This window comes from Nicotiana tabacum, unplaced genomic scaffold (genome assembly GCF_000715075.1).
Source record: "Nicotiana tabacum cultivar K326 unplaced genomic scaffold, ASM71507v2 Un00001, whole genome shotgun sequence".
Taxonomy (NCBI): Eukaryota; Viridiplantae; Streptophyta; class Magnoliopsida; order Solanales; family Solanaceae; genus Nicotiana; species Nicotiana tabacum.
The window spans coordinates 4,228,991-4,249,563 of NW_027438239.1; the positions used below are offsets into that span (position 1 = coordinate 4,228,991).

The window sequence follows — 20,573 nt, forward strand, 5'->3', positions numbered from 1 at the left end:
CAATATATAATCTTTTAACTCCTCCACAAGAAGCTCTGCTGAAACTAAAAATAAAAACTAAACCCACTTTCAGTAAGAAAAAAAACATAATTTTTTCAATAAGAAAAAGGAGCTTGATAATCTCGCCAGTGGACAAGTTCCAAAACACACACATGATAAACTCCTCAAAGCAAAAGAGTTGATTATATGTGTAACTCCATTAATGATCTCTTCTTCCCAAGACTGCCTTGGAATATCTAAAACAAAATGCAAGACAAGAAATAATTAAGTTTAATCTAATAGATCGGGGTATCAAAATTGAAAGACATTTTTTGTTATATATTAGAGATTATGGCAATGGTATCCTTTACTTGATATTGAAGATGAATATGGGAATAGAGAAAATGGGGAAAAGAGAAGGAGAAGAGAGGACAAATCTGAATGAGAGGGACGGGAAAATGGGTATGAGATGTGTTGGGTTTAGTGTTATTCATGAAAAAACAAAAAGCCTCCTATATTAATGTGTTCCAATAGGCTACTAGGGATATTTTAGGCAAAGAGAAAATGGGTATTTTGCTAACATACTAACTTTATATTAGCAAGACCTCTATATATATATATATATATAAGCAGGGAATGCCGGTGCCCAAACCCAACAATAAGCTTCTACAAGGAAAAGGAAGTGTTGCAGTAAATCAGGAGTCCACATTTGTTTTTTTAATCCTTGAAGTCTATACTGCCTATATCCTTCATTAAATGGACGTAACTGCTGCAATTTATGGATGAATTATAGATAGAATTAAGAGGAAAGAAGCAAGCATGCACTAACGTCTAACAATGGGAGCTGACAGAAGCAAACTAAACACGTAAGAGGTCTATTTGTTTTATTTACATTCTGATTTTTGGGTAGAAACCAAGTTGGGTAACTGCTAAACTACTACTAGTGCCGTGGTGCGTTGTTGTCATGAGGGATCTAATGGTTTTGCCTTTCTGGCCTACAAAAAAAAAAGAACTGTATACTTTCAAAAGAAATCTGAATATCTATTTGGATGAAACACGTGATGTATTGATTTCAACTTCAATAACATCAATATTAGCATCAGATCATATTTCCACGACAAAGTAGACAAAAAAGAGAGTGAAAACAACGGAGTAAAAGGCAATGCTTCTTACCTTCGCTATTTTATACTCGTGAAGTAGCATCCTTGAATATGGAATTTTGTTCACATAATATATGAAGTTATTTATAAAATTTGAGTGGTAGGCTTCAAAGATGCACTGGTGATGATTCAGTACTTATCAGAGTCATCTTACTTCCAATAATTAAGCATCTAAGGTAATTTTGCACAAGAGCACAGCAATATTTGCTATTGCGTACTTTTATATATACCATATGTGAAGAAGGCATAAGTGCAGTGTCTAGTGAAACCATTAACATATAAATATTACATACATAATATCGGAAAAAATACATAAACTGTTTGTATCTTCAGTACAACATAACCCATAAGCCTCAATCTTGGCTTTGCCTCTGAGCTGGAGCTGTAGTACTAACCTTAGTAGCCAATTTTTATGGAACACAACCCATAAGCCTCATATTGTATTTTGAACATTAGTGAGTTACTCTACCCTTGCATATACTAAAATATAATATGAATTCCCTAAATGTTCCAAATAAATGTAGCTGGAACACATTAAAAGAAACTTTGACCTGAAAAATCGCTGCAGGAAAATTCTACCTCAAAGTGCTTAAGGTTAAGCTAGAAGAAATTTGAAAAGTTAGCATATGTAATGTCATATTGTTTATTGCAAAGTCTCTCGACAACTAAACCAAGATAAAATAGATGTAAATATCTACTAAGATCAACTAATCTCATGTAATTAGAGGCAACACTTGTTTGAACTAACGTAAAAGAAAGTGGCACATTGCTTTACCTGTAAATGTAGAACACTTAGGCAACCAAAAATTTTCATAACCAGCATAATCATCCTCCCTAGTTCTTAATGATCGATCACCACCACCACATAATGCTTTTGTAGCCTGCATCAACTCATTCTTAAAAATAGCGCATGTTGGCAGTGATACATTCCCTTTTCATTCACAAGTTCACTCGATTAACTTACATTAGAAATAATATTGTGAAGGGTAGGGGGAATGAGACTTTAGCATTCAATTGAGAACCCAAAAAGGTTTTCTTTTTCAGTAGCAAAAGATCCCCAAAAAAAGGTTGATACTTCTTGACTTTGGAAAACATAAATTAGTGCAAAAGGAAGACAATCAGAATTGTAAGGAAGGAAGCATAATCTATGCTGCATAATATTATAATCACACCAATTTAGAAGTCAGAGAATAGAAGTAATCTCAATCCTCAACTATAGATACTTTGGGGGACTCAATCTTCTAGCTTCAGCCTTGTGCTTAGAAGATTCAGATATCACAACCGCTGCTTCCATTTCTACCTCATTAGTACTTAGAGGCTTAAAAAGGGCAGACGGTGCACTAAGCTCGCGCAATGCGCGGGGTTCAGTGAAGGGCCGGACTACAAGGGTCTATCTACGCAGCCTTACCATGCATTTCTGCAAGAGGCTGTTTCCACGGCTCAAACCCGTGACCTCCTGGTACTTAGAGGCTTGAGTTTCTTTTTTGTTTCCTCTCGCCAATACCCGGTGGAAAGATGTGTTCCTTTTCTACGTAGGCCAAAATCGATTGACTTGCACGCATATTGTTAGAACTTCTCCAGGATGATTTTTCCTAAATGAATTCTGAAAATGCAAGAAGCCAAATTTTAGATCTAAATTACCCGGTAAAATGAAGCTAAAATGAAAATATAATATATCATATTTTACATTCTAAAAATGATTCAATCATGGCCCACATAGCTTCAATAGAAACAACAAACTGAGAACATTTATAAAGTACAATAATACAAATAAATAACCAATGTAGAGCATTTTTTCAGCTAGATTACCAGAAATAATTGCAGTTGTCGAGCCACTACCATCAGTAAATCAATTTGGAATGTGCACCTGCAAAAAGATAGTTTAATATCTGTACATATGTGATCTATTTTCTTAAAATGAAACTTATAAGTATGGCAAAACCATAATATCGGGGAACTTATTTGTCCATTGTTTAAAATGGGTCCAGTCAAATTCCCTTCTTTCCTTACATAAAACTTCTGCATGTCATTGGATATTTATATTTCTGCCTCAACATGAAAAATCCCACTCTCAACGAAAAAAAATCACATGTTGGTTATCTATGTTATATAAATAAACTTACACAGATTTGGATATCTACTAAACTTACAGAAGTTTTTGACAGAATTTTTGCAATGGGTATAATTTGCTGTTGAACGGGAAACACTGTGAGAGAAGCGGAAGACCGTAAGAAGCTGCGTGATGCATAACTTGCAAACATGTATATCTTTGTTTTTGCCCTGTCGTCACAACATATAGGGTATTTCAATATCAATATGATGTGCAGATTAACTTTAAAGAATAATACTAAAGAACCTATACCAATTGATCAGCTCCAACGCTAGTGGATAAGCGAGATCTATTTTGTTGTTGAGTTGAATCTAGTTTGCAGCGATAAACCAGTATATACCACGATCTTGGTGTAATATTGTACTTTGAAAAGATATACAGGAGGGGACAAATTTGAGTACACTAATACCCTAATAAGGAGATATTCCTATTCTCCTAGCAAGAATTATAGGATATTCTTCATACACTAAACTACATTCACACGGCCAAGTACATATAAAGCAGCACCTCCCTGTCGTTTTAGTGCATAAATTAGAAAAAAAAAGAAGGAAAAAGAGAAGAAGATGATGACCATTAAACCCGTGAGAATTCTTTAAAAAAAATGGTCGTATTCAAGATTAGAAAATGCTATTGAAGATACAGAACAAATAATCTAATGCAAAGGGAAGCCCATAGTACAAACGCTAAAAGAATCAAAAAGAAAATAGCAGCAAAGACAATGAACCCATCAGAACGGCTGCTATGCATCAATTTCTATCCAATGGTGCTTTCACTATGGTTCTATCAACTTCTTGATGAATCGGAAAATACTCGTTAAATGAAGGGGTCGATTAGGGCAGAACAATCAAGAACTTTCAGCCATATTCATTACTGAAATACTTGTTTAAAATGTTGTGAAGGCTTTGTATAAATGTTTGGCTATGCACACACCAGAAAAGAATAATAAAAAAATAGAAAAAAATTGCAGAACATCCAGAAAAGTCTTGAAGACTGTTCAAACAGATCATTGAAAGACCAAAACTAACAAATCACAGAATATGGTGAAACCCAAAAAAAAAAAGAAGGGAAAACTCCACTAGTTGCTAGAACTTTGAAGCAACCAAAGGAGACAAAAAGTGGAAAAAGAGAATAATCTTGTCGAGTTCTCCTAGGAATAATAACTTTTGAGGTTAAGTTTTATTTAAAATGTCAGATTTGTATTTATCATATGTTCAAAATCATGCATCTAGGCATCAATTTCCAAACATGCATAGATTAAATCAAACCAGAACATAAAACCCCTAAATTTCACATTGAAAATTGAAATATAGACATGGCTAATAAACAGAGGAAATGGAAATTTCCCCTATGAAATCCACCCAAAAAAAGGAAAAATGAAAGAGGAAGAAGAAGAATACCGGAGAGCTGAGCGAAGTAACAAAAAAGTCTCCTCTCGGATTCAGCAGTTTCCGATGAAAATAGTGAAAGAGCAATTGCAGGCAAAATCAGTAGAGACGGAGGATTGAGAACTAGGCTCGTTTATGAAAGAGCTAAATGAGGAACACTGTTAGAATATGAGCAGTGATTCGATATTAACCAAGGAGCGAATGTAAGTACCTTTAAACCCCCAATTGGTAAAGCTTTTGTCATAAAAGGTAGGGGCAAAATTGAGAAAACAAAAACAGAATTTATTTTTGAAATATCAAATTTACCATGTTCGTACCCTGTTTGTACACCCAACTCTCATTTCTAAATAATAGTAAAAGTAAATATATCCGTGATAGACAGTAGGTGTGGACATTGTAAGAAACCCGTGCCCTACATATAAGAAACTTTAGTTTGACTTTATAGAAAGTGAATTTCTATTTTATAATCCAATTAGCTGAGAATTCTAAACATTAAAAAAGGTTCATGAGTTCACACTGACAGATTCCTCTGGTTCAGTAAATTGACACGTCAAAGTTTTGAGTTTTTACTGTTGGTAACAAATCCTAGTTTACCACAAGAAAGAACTAAGGAGCTAGACTGAATAAAAATTGAACTTCCATTTGACTCCATTAGGGTAGGAGTTCTAAGCAATAAAGAAGTTCATGAGTCCACACTGACAACTTTCTCCAGTAAAATAAGTTCACGTATTTCAGGAGAAACAAAGCTTCAAGGAAATTAAAGGCTAATATGAAATATAGTAGTGGTAGCTCAATATGGTGTTTCAAGGTAATTTTTGGTCTAATTTTACTCAAACTCAACTATTCTCACACAAAAAATTGAATGACAGAGGTATGAATCTCATTCTTTTTTAGCACTGAACATTCTACCACGAGAGAACCAGTTTCTAATTCAGGTGTCTTGGACAAAAGCGCATCGTTTATATTAGAGGTTCAGGAAAGACAACTTAGTAATTGGAAATGTGTGACGAAATTGAAGATTTGTTGCATGGACACAAACAAGAACAAAATTGTCATAGGAAATTGCTAGACTGCACGAGGACTAGGTTATCTCCCAGTTAAATATTTATCCTTTTGCATATGAGAAACCCGCCCTCTTGCATTTGGTAAAACAGAAGCAACAGATTCATTACATTAGTCAAGTACACGTACCATTAACATCCACAGATCATATTGCAGGGGAGATATAGCCCAAGCAATGGCTACAACAACAACAAAAAATTCAAAAACCACATGTTAGCATATCATGAGTGTCACGATCCAATTTCACCTAAAAGGTCGTGATGACGCCCAATGTCACAGCTAGGCCAGCCAACTAGTAAATTAAACATACATGAATCATTTTAATATTTTTTCAAGTAATTTTACTCTTTTTACTAGCAATATAGAAGAAAATAGATAAAGATCCTCATTAATTTAAAACCAAGAAAAATAATCCAAACCCCAATTCTACCATTGTGTGTGCCAAGATCCGGTGTTACAAGTGCATGATCATCTAGTAGATTATACAAAATTATAAATGTCACACCTCATTTTCCCCCCACAAAAGATATATGTGTTATGGATTGCTGTGGGTTAAAGAGTTTTTCTAATTAAAGTGACAAATTTGAGTAGGGATTATTTTATTTACAGAGTCGCCACTTGGAATTGATTTTTTGGATGTTTCAAGTCACCATTTATTTGAATCCCTAGTCAAATGAAGGTTTGACTCTATTATTATTGATCTGCGAAAACAAAGTATGGGTAAGGAATTCTGTTGACCAGGGAGAATGTGTAAGGCATTCCCCGAGTCCCGTGGTTCTAGCACGGTCGCTTTATTGACTACATTTGGCTTATATTATTTTTGGATAACATGTGTTTTATTGGTTCTCATGTTTTACCTATGTCCGCTTTTATTGCTTGATTAGATTTATGAAAATTATTTTCAAATAAGTCACGCGTACGTGTACTCATTTTTGTTTGGCGTCAAGAATCATGTCACGCGTACGTGTATACAATCAATAACACATTTATTATTATTCGAAGTTGATTGGTCAAGTCATGTGAACGCGCACTGTATTATTTTCCTAAACTAATTTGAAATTATTGTAAGACCAAGAGTTTATGGATAGGAAATTATTTGGAAGTCGGAAAATATATTAGTTATTTAAAGTATTGAAAAGTCATCCACACTTAGAAATATTTATAACTTATTACTCTATCTTTAAAATTAGGAGACATTTATCAATTATGGAAGAATAAGCTAATTATTAGTCTAGTGACAAAATTATTGGGCCTAACAGATTTATACTCAGTCCAACCCATGTCAAATTCTTTCTTTCCTATTAAATGTGGTAACTCATTTCTGGTTCACTTACTTGAACTCCAACGCATGGCCCATTAATATGACAAGATCTTCATTCTTAATTTTAAATAGCAAATCTCATTAAGATGAAATCCTATTCAAATAATCTGTTGACAAATCACTTGAAACATGTAAAAAGAAACTACAACATGATAATGTGTATAAATAAAACAACACAAAAAATTATCACATGAACCTCTATAAGAACATCACACAAAACAATGAAATAATTAACAAAGGGAGGATAAGCAATGAACCTTTAACCAAAATATTTCCTTCAGAACTTGATTAATGCAAAAACAATTATGAGCCGAGGCGTACCTCATGAGGAGCAGAAAATCTAGCGACGAACCTTCTAAAATTCGAGCCCAGACCGAAACTCGACTGTACCTCGTGAGGCTGCTGATTTTTGGCGTGAGAGAGGTGACTATCAATGAAGCTTCACAAGGTATTTTTAGGCTTGAATTTGAGGCATTTTTGAGTCTTAAACAGGGTGATGAATTGCTTGAATTTTCGAAAGAAATAATGAAACGAGTAGAAATTCACTTAGCGCAGAAGAAGAATTTTTATTTTATATCAATTCTCTCCTCTATGTTTTCCTTCCTTCTCCTCTTTTCTCCTCACATTTCTCTTCTATTTATAGGAAAAAAATTCGAAATTTTTTCAGATTTATTTTTTAATTATTTTTTTATTAAAAAGAATTTTCACTTCCCATTTTTCTTCTTTTTAAAAACAAATAATTCCGCACTTTTCTTTACTTTTATTTTTTAACATCTCACTTTTTTTACTTTACTTTTTTTATTTTTCACTTATTTTACTTTTCTATTTTTAATTTCCACTTATTTTACTTTTCTTTTTTTTTTAATTTTTCACTTTCTTTTATTTTTTTTAAAAATAATTCAGCTACCTTTAATTTTATTTTTTAAATTTCATCTTTCTTTTACTTTTCATTTTTTTAAAATTTTCACATTCTTTTACTTTAATTTTTTTAATTTTTTACTTTCTTTTACTTTTAAAAAAAATAATTTCTACCTACTTTTACTTTTAATTTTTTATTCCATACTGTTAATTTTCCTATTATTGTATTCCCATCTGAAAATAAAAAAAAATATTTATTTTTTTCGATTTTCTTTAATTTATTTTATGTTACAATAAAGATAAAAAATAAAAATAATACTAATAATAATAATTTGACCTTTTAAATTATTTTTAATTCTTACCCTATATTAAAAAAATATAACAAAGCTAGAAGAATATATATTAAATTTTTAAAAATATTTACATAGTAGAAAGTGGTAAAAATTCAAATATAGTCAAAAATTAGGTGCTCACAACTGCTTCTCTTTGCTTGGAAACATGAAGAGTTTTCAGACAAAGACTAGGTGAGCCATGTGACTAATATTTGATCAAACCGTTATTCAAAAGGAAAAGAAATAAAAGATAGGGTGTAACCGAGTCCTGGTTTTGGACTGCCTACATATCCCGGGTTATAGGGGAATCAGGTCACATGTAGTTCAAGGAGAATGGTGGAATGATGAGTTGAGGAGTCGAGTGAGGTTCCGTCGAGGCTCCGGTCCGCGATCCTGCTATTATAAAAAAAAGAAACTAAACAAACCTATCAGCTATGAGTTACAAGATTCCTATATATAAGTCTTCTGAAACTTGATCTTGAGTCTTGACTAGTTCTTCATGCAGACTCTAATCTAAACCTTGATGCTCGCTAGCTGTAGGTGCTAGTTCATTGTTCTATAGCTTCTTCTAATCAAAACGAGAATCCAATGCTCGTGGCTTCAGTCATGTCTTGAGCATTCCACATCTTTTCAACTGCTTTTGCATTTTGGATTCACCTTTTTTTTCCTTTTATTCTGAAGTGAGACTTCTTCTTTTGGTCATCTCGAATCTTGTGCCTCGAGGTAAAACCCACTCAGACACCAAAACAAATAAATGAACGAAATTTTTCTGCCCCAATTTGCACTAGGAAAATTTCGTGAGTTATTGTAACAAAATTCTAAACTACTTCTTTATTGAAAGCAATAAAAGGTCGGGAATGGTGTACCCCGAAAAAAACACAGAGACTAGGAAATGGAGACCCTATGTCTAAAATGAAAGAAACTAGGGAGTTGAGACCCTATATTGGAAAATCGACTAGGGATTGGTGTACTCTGATACTGATAAGGAAATATAACTAGGGTTTGGTACCCTGTATTACGGAAAAAGAATGTAATCAGGGGTTCGCACCATATATTACTGAAAAGAATATAGTCATAGGATGGCGTCCTATATTACTGAAAGAAAATGTAACCAGGGGATGTCACCCTGTATTACAGAAAAGAAATGTAACCAGGGGTTGGTACCCTATATTACTGAAATAAAAATAAATCCCCTAGGCGAAAAGGTTATACCTAGGTTAAACTACGAAAAGCGAGCTTGGGCGAAGAGTACTTCTACCCAGAATATGAGCTGGATCCCCCTAGGCAAAAAGTTTCTACCCGGGTTAAGCTACGTAAAACAACCTGAGCGAAGAGTACTTCTACCCGAAATATGAGCTGGATCCCCCTAGGCGAAAAGTTTCTACCTAGGTTAAGCTACATAAAACAACCTGAGCGAAGAGTACTTCTATCCGGAACTATGAGCTGGATCCCCCTAGGCGAAAAGGTTCTACCTGGGTTAAGCTACGTAAAACAACCTGAGCGAAGAGTACTTCTACCCGGGACTATGAGCTAGATCTCCCTAGGCGAAATATTCTACCTGGGTTAAGCTACGAAAAACAGCCTGAGCGAAGAGTACTTCTACCCAGAACTATGAGCTGGATCCCCCTAGGCGAAAAGGTTCTACCTGAGTTAAGCTACGTAACAACCTGAGCGAAGAGTACTTCTACCCGGAACTATGAGCTGGATCCCCCTAGGCGAAAAGGTCCTACCTGTGTTAAGCTACATAAAATATCCTGAGCGAAGAGTACTTCTACCCGGAACTATAAGCTGGATCCCCCTAGGTGAAAAGGTTCTACCTGGGTTAAGCTACGTAAAACATCCTGAGTGAAGAGTACTTCTACCCGGAACTATGACCTGGATACCCCTAGGTAAAAAGGTTCTACTGGGTTAAGCTAAGAAAATGATCTGTATGAATAGTAGTGACTCATGCTAAAAATAAAAGAAAATGGAGATTTTGAGGAACTTACCTTTTATGACGTTCGTCCTTTGAGAATCGCCATTATGCACTGCTTTGTTCCTGCTTCAAATAAAGAAAAATTATGAGTTTTCAAAGTGGTGGTCGGTTTGAGGCCTTGATGTCTTTGGCAGCTTGGCTTTGTGCGCATTCACTTCAGGAAGACCGACTGTATTGGTAATTGGCTACAGTGCTGGTAGACTCTGTTGTTTCTTTCAAGAGACTTTTTCTCTCTGTACCAACCCTGATTGTGTTTGTGGCTCAATCAACCTTATCCCAACTAGAGATATTTGCTTAGGTGGCATTTTTTGATATCTTGAATGACTTCTTGCTTTTCGAGCAATTTGTTTGTCAGAGAGAATCGCAACTGGGTATGCGCCTTTTGCGTGATGTGCACACTTCATAGTCTCTGTTCAGTGCTACAGGGAACATGTAATCAATCTTGCGGTCTTTTCTTTGCTTGTTTTTTGACAAGTAGGCAGACAAAAATATCTTTCGGGGAACCTTTGTACTGCATGAATCCTCAAGACTTGTCGAATGTAACAACTGTGTGCATGTTACTTCTCTGATAATGTTATTTTAAATGTTCTGGCCAGAATTTGCTTTGTGAAACTGAAAAGCTGGTAGCAGATTTTGAAATCCTTTCTTACTTGTTTTGACAAGGAGTGACTCAAAGCAAAGAATATAATAATGCGAAAAAATAATATTTACAAGAGATGCCTTCATCGGGAAGGAAAGAAGGAAGAGTTATATATATATATATATATATATATATATATATATATATATATATATATATATATATATATATATATATATATATATATATATATATATATAAAGAAGGAAAAGGCTTTATTTTTTTTTAATGAGGTAACTAACCGTAATGATCATGACATGCATTTTGGACTCAACGGCCTGATCTATCAAACTGTTCTAATCATTTATTTCGTTATTCCTTCAGGCCTTAAAGTCAGGCTTGTTTGTGTTAATTCTATACATCAGTTTCACGGCTTACTTTCGATTAGTGGTTCCCCGAGAGATTTTTACCAACAAGTCTCTCTCATTTATTTATCTCTAATTTTCGTCGTCTTACAGTGCCTGTGAGGGTTTTCACTAGTAAGACTCTCTCATTTTTTTCTCTTTTTTTTCTTTTCTTTTCTTGATTCCTTGAGTGAGAACCATGACCATGTCCTCCATATGACAACCATTGATTATTGTGGATTTCCCTTGGCATTCTCAAAACTGATCATGAGGTCTTGTTTGGAAGGCTTTTGGATATGGTTAGAAAGAAATGAGAGTTTTTGGACTTTTGACTCTAGATTTGATTCCAAGAGGGGGGGGGGTCAAAGATTATAACAAAGCTCAAAAGGGGTAACAAATGGTATAAAGTATTTGGGTAGCAGAAAAAAGGGCCTTCTAGCCTCAAGAACGCCAAACATATTATCTCTTCACAATCATGACATTGATAAACATGTTGTCTTTTGGGTCTTGTCCAGCGTAAAGTTATAATAGCAATAATTTCCTCGTAAGGAATGACCCTTGTCAATTTGGGTGACTTTTCTTTCTTGATATGAAAGTGTGCATTTCGAGACTGATTGATTCGTTTCAAATTATATGTATTGTACCTTCTTTTGAAAAACACTTTCTATCTTTTAGTGCTAAACATACCTCAACCCATCTGATCATCCTTAATCCCGATCTTCACAACAATTCATAGGTAGAGATCCTTAACTTCCATGGGTATGACTGCTTTGGTTCCACGTATACTTGGCTTATACTTATTTTCCAAATGTTTCATGTCTTTATTCATCTTCAAAAGTGTCTCTTTCTCACTTATCTAATTTAAGACTAAATTAGTTTTCTAAGATCTAGCCAAAAATTCTGCATACATGTCATGTCGCTAGAACTAGCGTGAAAAGAACTATGCACAAAATGGACACAAAATGACTAACTGCTTTTTATTGAATAAAGGATAGCAGAGTCCGATAACATAAAAAGAAGAAGAAAAGATGACAAAATAAGCTACCATGACTCCTCCCCGGCTGAAAGAGGAGTGGATTTTCAGTTACTAAGCGATATCTTAGCCTGAGACTTGCACATCAACATTACTATGGCATTCACTAATTTTGATTGCTTTGGAATCAACATTCAAATTTCGACTTTTTGATCAAACCATTCCCAATATTGGCTATCAGATTTCAGGACTAACGACATGGGAAATTTCATAGCAACAAATTTGCCAAAAGACTTGAAAGAATTCTCTTATCTCCCTATCATCACAGATCATCTCACACAAAGCATGTCCTGTCGCTCAAACCTGGTAAAAGTTAACCAATGTTTGCCTCTATTTTTCACCACCAAACTGTCAACTTGCCTTTTCACGACCTTAGTTGGATCAACAATAGCAGTGCTTATTCTCTTAGTTGAGAAGATGATAGAGTGATCCTGGATTATTTTCGTGACTCGCCATTGCAAACCAACAAACCGACCATCTTTGACTAGCTTTTATTTCAAAACAACACACTCTTTTTTTCTCTTTCTTTTCTTTTTTTTTCTTATTTTTTTAACCATTCGATCGAACCTGATGTGGGTTGCCTACGTATCATGTGGGAACATGAATAAGATCTTGCGTAGTTCGAAAAGATTCAGAATAGGGTAAATAAGCTAACTCTTCTTTTCTTTCTTTTTTTGAATTTTTAGAAGAAAGGCATTAAAAGAAGAAAGAAAATATTTTTGGCTCTTTTTTTTTGTTTAGATTTTTTTTTGAAATGTTTGAAAGAAAGACTTCTAAAGAAACAAGAAAATATTTCTTGGATATTGATTTGTATTATTTTCTTCTTCTTTTTGACTATCTAGGAGAAAGATTTCTAAAGAATGGAAAAACATATTTTTTTTTGGATTTTGATTGATTTTTTTCGAATGAAAAACTTCGGAAAAAAAAGAAAATATTTTTGGATTTAATTTTTTTTTTTTATTTTCTAAGGAAAGAATTCTAAAGAGGGAATCAAGGAAAGGGAAAATATTTTTGATTTTTGTTTTTTGAAAATTGGGGCCGAAATCGATGAAGTTTACCTACGTATCTCACATCTAGTGAGAATCAGACCCGCGTAGTTCGGTCAATATTTCAGGAATGGGATCACACTTTTATTTTTGGAAAAAATTCAATCTTATTTTGTAATAATCATTTTGGGGTAAAATTTTGACAGGATTTTTGGATTTTCAAATACCGAGAATTTTAAAAAAATAACGGGTAAATTTTCTCTCTCCTATTTTCTTCCTTCTGATTTTCTCTCAATTCTTATTTTTATGTTTTAGAAACGGGTCAGCATGCACAAACCGAATCAAACATAATATACATGTAGCACATAAGATGCATCACGATGGTCTTGTAATTATCGGGTACACCTGTCCTAGACAGACACAACTCGTGTATTGAGTCACCAAAGTCAAATGTCCATGATGCAAACAAACGTTCCTACTAGGGATCCGGCATGAGGCTATGTTATTCTAAGTTTAAAAACCTGGGGGGAGTGTTTTAGACGTGGCTTACCCAAGCGGACAGTTCGAGCTGAGGTGGGGGCAACGTACGGGGACCATGAAAGTCTACCCGGCCTAGTTGTTGATCCAGTCACATTCTATTTGGTATGACCTCTAACAGAAAAGTGGACCACGCGCACGTATGCACCATAAATTCAGAAGACTCAGAAGGGAGGCATAAGAAGGTAATTTATATAGTTCAAATAATATCAAAGCGGTAAATGAGCGACAATTAGCATAGGCCCACAAACACAGTAATATCAATAATCGAGAATGCCAAGTATAGATCACATTACAAGCTCGAATTTTGAACCCTGAACTAGAAGTTCTGGGTTCTTGTCCCCAGCAGAGTCGCCAGAGCTGTCACACCTCCCCCTCCTCCCACAAAAGATATATGTATTATGGATTGTTGTGGGTTAAAGATTTTTTTCCAATTAAAGTGATAAATTTGAGTAGGGATTATTTTATTTACAGAATCGCCACTTGGAATTAATTTTTTGGGTATTCCAAGTCACTATTTATTTGAATCCCTAGTCAAAGGAAGGTTTGACTCTATTATTATTGATCTGCAAAAATAAAGTTCGGGTAAGGAATTCTGTTGACCGGGGAGAAGGTGTAACGCATTTTCCGAGTCCCGTAGTTTTAGCACGGTCGCTTTATTGACTACATTTGGCTTATATTATTTTTGGATAACCTATATTTTATTGATTCTCATGTTTTACCTATGTCCGCTTTTATTGCTTGATTAAATTTATGAAAATTATCTTGAAATAAGTCACGCGTACGTGTACTCATTTTTGTTTGGCGTCAAGAATCATGCCACGCGTACGTGTATACAATCAATAACACATTTATTATTATTCAAAGTTGATTGGTCAAGTCATGTGAACGCGCACTTGTATTATTTTCCTAAACTAATTTAAAATTATTGTAAGACCAAGAATTTTTTTTTTTAAAAAAAGGTAGCATCAATACACAAAACATCTCGTATTCACGCAAGGTTCGGTGAAGGGCCGCACCCTAAGGGAGTTGATGTAGGCAGTCTATCCTGATACAAATATCAGTGGTTAATTTCACGACTCAAACCCATGATTTATAAGTAAAACGGAGACAACTTTATCGGTGCTCCAATTCCCTTCTTCCATTATAAGTTATTAACAAGAAAAAAGGAAGGAAAAAAAAAGATAGTTGGGATTTTGGGGAGCCAGGAGAGGAGTGGGAGCCACATTTGTATTATTATAAATGTAGCCACAATAGTAGTTTGTTTCATGACCAATCACTTTTGTGAAAGTGATGAACAACTTGATGATTACTGTAAGACCAAGGTGGGGGCAACGTACGTGGACCACGAAAGTCTACTCGGCCTAATTGTTGATCCAGTCACGTTCTATTTGGTATGACCTCTAACAGAAAAGTGGACCACGCGCACGTATGCATCATAAATTCAGAAGACTCAGAAGGGAGGCGTAAGAAGGCAATTTATATAGTTCAAATAATATCAAAGAGGTAAATGAGCGACAATTAGCACATTAGGCACACAAACACAGTAATATCAACAATCAAGAATGCCAAGCATAGATCACATTACAAGCTTGAATTCTGAACCCTCAACTAGAAGTTCTGGGTTCTTGTCCCTAGCAGAGTCGCCAGAGCTGTCACACCTTCTTTTTCCGCCCCCCCTCCCCTCCCCCCCCACAAAAGATATATGTGTTATGGATTGTTGTGGGTTAAAGATTTTTTTCCAATTAAAGTAAAAAATTTGAGTAGGGATTATTTTATTTACAGAGTCGCCACTTGGAATTGATTTTTTGGGTATTCCAAGTCACCATTTATTTGAATCCCTAGTCAAAGGAAGGTTTGACTCTATTATTATTGATCTGCGAAAATAAAGTCCGGGTAAGGAATTCTGTTGACCAGGGAGAATATGTAAGGCATTCCTCGAGTCCCGTGGTTCTAGCACGGTCGCTTTATTGACTACATTTGGCTTATATTATTTTTGGATAACATGTGTTTTATTGGTTCTCATGTTTTACCTATGTCCGCTTTTGTTGCTTGATTAGATTTATGAAAATTATCTTGAAATAAGTCACGCGTACGTGTACTCATTTTTGTTTGGCGTCAAGAATCATGTCACGCGTACGTGTATATAATCAATAATACATTTATTATTATTCGAAGTTGATTGGTCAAGTCATGTGAACGCGCACTTGTATTATTTTCCTAAACTAATTTGAAATTATTGTAAGACCAAGAGTTTATGGATAGGAAATTATTTGGAAGTCGGGAAATATATTAGTTATTTAAAGTATTGAAAAGTCATCCACACTTAGAAATATTTATAACTTATTACTCTATCTTTGAAATTAGGAGACATTTATCCATTATGGAAGAATAAGCTAATTATTAGTCTAGTGACAAAATTATTGGGCCTGACAGATTTATACTCAATCCAACCCATGTCTAATTCTTTCTTTCCTATTAAATGTGGTAACTCATTTCTGATTCACTTTCTTGAACTCCAACGCATGGCCCATTAATATGACAAGATCTTCATTCTTAATTCTAAATAGCAAATCCCATTAAGATGAAATCCTATTCAAATAATCTGTTGACAAATCGCTTGAAACATGCAAAAAGAAACTACAACATGATAATGTGTATAAATAAAACAACACAAAAAATTATCACATGAACTTCTATAAGAACATCACACAAAAGAATGAAATAATTAACAAAGGGAGGATAAGCAATGAACCTTTAAGCAAAAAATTTCCTTCAGAACTTGATTAATGCAAAAAAAATTCTGAGTCGAGCAAATATACCAAACCAAGGTCAAATCGGCAGATGAGCAGAAAATCTAGCGACGAACCTTCTAAAATTCGAGCCCGGACCGAAACTCGACTGTACCTCGTGAGGCTGTTGGTTTTTGGCGTGAGAGAGGTGACTATCAATAAAGCTTCACAAGGTATTTTTAGGCTTGAATTTGAGGCATTTTTGGGTGTTAAACAAGGTGATAAATTGCTTGATGTTTCGAAAGAAATAATAAAACGAGTAGAAATTCACTGAGCGCAGAAGAAAAATTTTGTTTTCTCTCAATTCTCTCCTCTATTTTTTCCTTCCTTCTCCTCTTTTCTCCTCACATTTCTCTTCTATTTATAGGGGAAAAAATCGGAATTTTTTCAGATTTATTGTTTTATTATTTTATTATTTTTTAATTTAAAAGAATTCTCACTTCCCATTTTTCTTCTTTTTAAAAAAAAAATAATTCCCCACTTTCCTTTACTTTTATTTTTTTATATCCCACTTTTTTTACTTTACTTTTTTTTATTTTTCACTTATTTTACTTTTCTTTTTTTAATTTTCACTTATTTTACTTTTCTTTTTTTAATTTTTCACTTTCTTTTACTTTTTTTAAAACAAAATTCAGTTACCTTTACTTTTATTTTTTTAATTTCATCTTTCTTTTACTTTTTATTTTTTTAAATTTTCACATTCTTTTACTTTTATTTTGTTAATTTTCCACTTTCTTTTACTTTTTTTAAAAAATAATTTTTACCTATTTTTACTTTTAATTTTTTATTCCATACTTTTAATTTTCCTATTATTTTATTCCCATACGAAAATTAAAAAATATATATTTATTTTTTTTGGTTTTCTTTAATTTATTTTATTTTATAATAAAGATAAAAAATAAAAATAATACTAATAGTAATAATTTGACCTTTTAAATTATTTTTAATTCTTAACCTATATAAAAATAATGTAACAAAGCTAAAAAAATATATATTAAACTTTTAAAATTATTTACATACTAGAAGGTAGTAAAAATTCAAATATAGTCAAAACTTAGGTGCTCACAATAAATACTGTCTGAAATAAAATAGACAGAATACAAATACAAGAAGAGGCACTAGTTGCTAAGAAACGACCTAGAAGGCAGCTCACCACTAAACCTCTGGATAATGTGGGTGCGTGCCGATAGGTCCTCCCATAGCACCTGTCTCAGGTCCTGCACAAAAAGTGCGCAAGCGTAGCATGAGTACGTAAACAACGTGTACCCAGTATGTATCAAGTCTAATCTCGAAGAAGTAGTGACGAGAGGTCGACTTTGACATTCACTAAGGGTCAATAATATTACAATAGAAATATTTCAATAAACATGATCTATATGGACAACAATAAATTCCTTAATAAGCAAAATTAATTAATTCTTTCAATTTCATAAATTTTTAATTTATCGATTAACTTCGCAACCTGCAATAAAAATATCAAGGTATCGTGTAATTATTATTATTAGGCACGATTTTTCGCCGAGGTCATACGGCCCGATCCAGAGTGTCGTGTACACTGCCGAGGGACGTGCGGCACGATCCATAAATGCATCTATATTGCCGAAGCATTCGGTCCGCTCCACAAGAAAGGAAGATATTTTCTTATGTACCTCCGGAATGAGCATATATATATATATATATATATATATATGGATTAGCACATGAGGATGTACAATTTCTACAACAATTAAATATTTCGAATAAAAATTCAAGTATGTGAAATTTAAGTATTTTACTATTTTCTCTAACAATTTACAACATAATTTCAATATTTCAATTGAATAAAGAATGCAATTATCACAAATAATTTCATGATTTGAGTTCTAAACTACCCGAACTTAGCATAAATAGTAGCTACGCACTGACCCTCGTCACCTCGTGCGTACGTATAGCCCCTATAGTTAACAACAATCATTAATTTAAATCACTTATGGGGTAAATTTTCTCTTACAAGGTTAGACAAGAGACTTGCCTTGTCTCAAAGTCCACTTCCCAATCACCACGTCGCGTTAAATTCTCAATTCGATGCCGAAAAATCCGAAACTATCCAAATGTTATACAAAATAATTAATACATGTTCAGTAATTCGAAATTATGCTATCAAAATTAATTACCCAACTCAAAATGGTAAAATTTCTAAAATTCTTCCCGGGCCCACGTGCCCGGATTTCAGAAAGTTTTGGAGAAAATTATTACCCATAATCTCAAGAACTAAAATATATAATTTCCATCCAATTCCATAACCATTTTCGTGGTTAAAATCTCATTTTTATAAAAATCTAGGTTTTTCATCTAACCCTTGATTTTCAAGATTTACAGGTTATAATCTACCCATAATCTATGTATTTAACTCAAAGTGTGTAGAATTAACTTACCTTCAAATTGCTAGTTGAAATCCCCTCTCAAAAAGCTCCCAAATCGCCCAAGAATGGAGAGAAATGGGCAAAAATGGTTGGTTTTTCCGTTCTTTAAGGGTTCTGCCAAACAAGTCTTTCGCACCTGCGGCTCCGCATCTGCGGAAATGCCCTCGCAGATGCAGCTTTCCCCTTAGCCGGCTTCGCTCGCACCTGCGGTCAGTGGCATGCTTCTACGAGACCGCTTCTGCGGTCGATAAGCCGCACCTGCGCCTTCCTCCGCATCCGCGCTTCTCCCCTTCGCACTTGCGCCTTTGCAGGTACGGTTCCTTTCTCGCATCTGCGGTGCATAGTGACCCCTCCTCTTCTTTGCACCTGCGGCTGCCCATGCGCAGGTGCGGTTACACCAGAAGCTGGGAGCTTCAGCAGTCATTTCCAAGTCCAAACTTGGTGTGAGCCTCGTCCGGTTAACACTCGAGGCCCCCAGAGCCCCGCCCAAACATACCAACAAGTTTGAGATCATAAAACGGACTCGCTCGAACCTTCGGAACGTGTAAAATAATATCACAACTAAGAATCATACCTCAAACCAAATTAATTCAACTTAGAATTTTCAAATTCTTCAAACATACTCCGAACGCACCGAAACATACTTAAACTACTCGCAATGATACCGAATTTTGCGTGCAAGTCTTAAATCACTATACGGAACTATTCCCAGGCTCGGAATTCCAAACGGATTTCAATTACTCCAAAACCTACTCCAAACCAAATTTAAATAACCTTAAACCTTTAAATAGTTGATTTTCACTATTAAGCGTCGAAACGCTCCCGGGTTGTCCAAAACCCGATTCGAACATACGCCCAAGTCCAAAATCATCATACGAACCTGTTGGAACCGTCAAATCCCGATTCCGGGATCGTTTTTTAAAAATGTTGACCGAAGTCAAACTTGGCATTTTAAAGACAATTTAAAGAACTAAGTGTTCCGATTTCAACCTGCACCCTTCCAAATCCCGAACCAACTATCTCCGTAAGTCATAAATTAGTAAAAGCACATTCGGGGAGTCTTGGTTAGGGGAACAGGATTCTAAAAGTCAAAATGACCGGTTTAGATCATTACAATAAGTCAGAAGATATGACCAGCGTAACATTTCTTCGTAGGAAAAAGTAAAAAAAATTGATGAAATAACTATAAGGAACAGTAGGAATTATCCGATATCCGTCACTGTTATTTGCATATTGCCAAGATGCAAAAAGTTTAGCATGTCATGGAATCAAAAGCTGGTACACTAACTTCATAATCAAACATAGCTCACAAAAATATGGGAAGTAGGAACAATTACATAAGATTCTGTAAACCATCACTCTATCGTAACTTGTATCACCGCCTCAAACAACCAGTTTAAGCACAATGTAGGCCAGGTGAATAACAAAACCGGCACAATAGTGGAATTATTGAAGAAAGAAAGTGTGTGAGTATGTGTATGTGTATGTGTATGTGTATACAAAGACGATGTTGCGGTACTTGTATTCCCATATTTGGATTAACAAGACAGATAAAGTTGCATAATTTTGACCATCCCTTAAGAAGAAGCGCTCATTATTTTAGTAAGAGAAGCTCTAGCTTCTCTCTAACCAATTAAAATAAACTCTATCTATCCTT

General features: G+C 34.5%; 1 long non-coding RNA gene across 1 annotated transcript; it reads right to left on the minus strand.

The window, feature by feature from the left end:
- Positions 1-2,266: 2,266 nt before the first annotated feature.
- On the minus strand, positions 2,267-4,907 carry LOC107828199 (uncharacterized). Its single transcript, XR_001657691.2, has 4 exons — positions 4,647-4,907; positions 3,290-3,419; positions 2,949-3,006; positions 2,267-2,742 (listed from the first exon to the last, which is right to left on the minus strand). It is a non-coding gene; the product is annotated as an uncharacterized LOC107828199 (long non-coding RNA).
- Between the last annotated feature and the right edge of the window lie 15,666 nt (positions 4,908-20,573).